Here is a 3009-nt window from a genome sequence, read left to right as displayed (position 1 = left end):
GTGTGTGTTTGCGTGCGTGCGTGTTTGTATTTGTGTGTGTGTGTGTGTGCATGACAGACAGTGTGTGTGTGTGTGTGTGTGTGTGTGTGCGAGTCTGTTTGTGTGTGTGTGTGTGTTTGCGTGCGTGCATGCGTGTGTGTGTGAGAAAGAGATAACATGTTTGTGTTCAGTTATGTGCGTGCATGTGAGTGTGTGTGTGTGAGAAAAAGGGAGAACGTGTGTGTGTGTGTGTTCACTGTTATGTGCGTGCGTGCGTGTGTGTGTGTGTGTTTGATTGTTTGTTTGTGTGTGTGTGTGTGTGTGTTTGTTTGTGTGTGTGTGTGTGTGAGAGAATGTGTGTGTGTGTATGTGTTCACTGTTATGTGTGTGTGTGTGTGTGCGTGCGTGCGTGTGTGTGTGTGTGTGTGTGTCTGCGTGCGTGCGTCCTGGTTTGTATTTGTGTGTGTGTGTGTTCACTGTTATGTGCATGCGTGTGTGTGTGTGTGTGTGTGTATGTGTGTGTGTGAGAGAGAGAGAGAGAGAGAGAGTGTGTGTGTGTGTGTGCATGTGTTTGTGTGTGTGTGTGTCTCAGTCTTCATCAGTGTCATCATTGATGTTGATGAAGTGTCCTCCAGGATGCTGCTGTGTTCAGATCAGCTCATTCTTGTCTACAGATTGATCTTCTTCATTGTTTCTCTTGTTGTTTGAGCACAAATAATAAAAGTCAATGTCAAATCCACTGCTGATATTAGAATGTGATGATGAACATGGAAATGTCTGAATCTCTGTCAAATCTTGAATCAACTGTAGAGAAATCCAGCAGCTCAATGAATAAAGGAGAAATGAAGTGTGACGTTTGTTTCTGCTCTTCTGATCTTCTTCTTCTTCATGATTTGACTTGAACTGAACAATAAAAACACATTTATTCCAGTATTTATTGATCTGTTCATGTTAGTTGATGACAGTAAAGTTGTTCTCTGTTAGTTCTTGTTGACTCTCAGTGCATTAACTGATGTTCAAAAGCACAACTGTGCATTAATAATGCTTCAGTAAATGTCTGATCACTCTAATTCATTACGAGTCAGTAACTAGGATTCATAAATGCTCTACATGATTGGCTCACTGTTCTGAATTAATATTAACGACACCTTAATGTAAAGTTTGATCATCATAAGACACACAAATACACCAACAGTAGAGTTAAATCTCCATCACATGTTGAGTTTTCTCCATCACTAACACACACTTCATCACACAGCTTCTCGTCTTCTCCGTCTCCTCTTTCTGTTTCTGCTTTGAGATTCTGATTAGGGTTTCAGCAGTTTTGCTTCTAAAATCAAGATCACACACACAGAAACACACATTGTGCTGATCGCCTTTATTTAATCACCCTAATTAAACAAAGATAAACCAGGATCCTCCCTTAGCTATATTTCTTAGCGAGAGTTTAGTTAAGGGATCGTCTTTAGAATGTATTTTGCAAAATAATGAATTAGATTCATACTTTACCACACGGGGTCACTTGATAAGTTCTGGAAAATGAAGTCAATATCCACTCCAGCGAAGAAAAGTAATAAAATACACTTTTATTAATCAATAAAATCCAGTGAAAAGTAGAATAAACAAAAGACCAATAACAGAAACAAAATCCTTATTTTATCCTCCGTTAAGGATAAAGGGCAACCAACCTCGGTATACAGAAGTCGGAAAGTACGAAGCTGATGAGTACATGTCAGCTTTTACACTCATGCATAGATAGGGATCAACCCTGAAACCGTGTTGGGAGACAGTGTTTCAGAGACAGTGTTTATAAATCAATCCTAAACACAGGTGCACACACTCATTAACTCATACATTCAAGGAGCATGCTAAATCACTTGAAGAGTAAGGAGACAGGTACATAGTCATCCGGGAACATTATAACATATAAATCAACATTTAGGCAGTTTTATTATCAGCCTTAATTTATAGTGTGCCTACACATTTATGCACTTAGATTCATGTGTGTAAACTGAGCAGAGGGGTCAGCGAAAGTTTCTTCAGCTGGTTTGGCGCGCCCTCTGTCGGAGACACCTCTCCTTTCTCTTACGCTTGGCTTCATCATTAAAAGTTGTGCTTTTACTCATAGAAATATCAGAATACATCAGTGATTTTTTGTGTCTCGTATGATTACTGTCATCAGACCAATCAGACACTACAATATGAATGGAAGTTTATGGGAGGAAAAGCCCAGTGTGACCGCAGCTTCAGATGTGTTGCTGACAGCTGTAAACAAACGTGATTTAAAATTTGATTTCAATTAAAACTGTGGTAATTTGTTTACCAAACGGTATCCGTTTTGTGCCAATATTTTGGGAGCTCTACACATGATACACACATTTATCTGCAAAGCCCCAAACTTGGCACAGTTCATCACAAACTTAAGTACCATTTATTTAGCGGTGTGCATTTGAAGATCATTTGTTTGGGTCATATGTGATAACGTGAACAGCAATCCCACACAGAAATCTGACACATGTCAGTGTGTACGTGCAAATTAGAATACATAAATGACATACATGTTCATATGTGGATTTTGCATATAAAACATGTCATTTATGCAACATGCATTTCGACATATATCAAATATGTCTACTTAGAGAGAAAAGTGCCCTAAAATCTTATTATAAACATCAGGCTAGGAACATGTCCATATCTGTAATTCCAATGGTTGAAAGCATAAGTGGCATTTTTGCAACATTTCACAATATATGTTGCATATTTGACACGTTTTATTCAAGTAAAATCCAAACGTGAATCTGTTTGTCTCATGTAATTAGTATATTCTTCATCTATGCATATGGGATATTACATTTGAAACTTCTTATTTCAATCATGCTGTACTTTAAATGGTTTTAATACATGACTTTTTATCTGTTAATGATTCTTGCAGATTTATAATGTATATTATATATGTCTTTACATGTTTGATTATACACAATTTTCTAACATTACCTAGGATATTCTAATGCAGTGTTTCTCCGATATCTG

This window comes from Danio rerio, chromosome 4 (genome assembly GCF_052040795.2).
Source record: "Danio rerio strain M-AB ecotype USA chromosome 4, GRCz13ab, whole genome shotgun sequence".
NCBI classification, from domain to species: Eukaryota; Metazoa; Chordata; class Actinopteri; order Cypriniformes; family Danionidae; genus Danio; species Danio rerio.
This window is presented reverse-complemented; position numbering follows the sequence as displayed.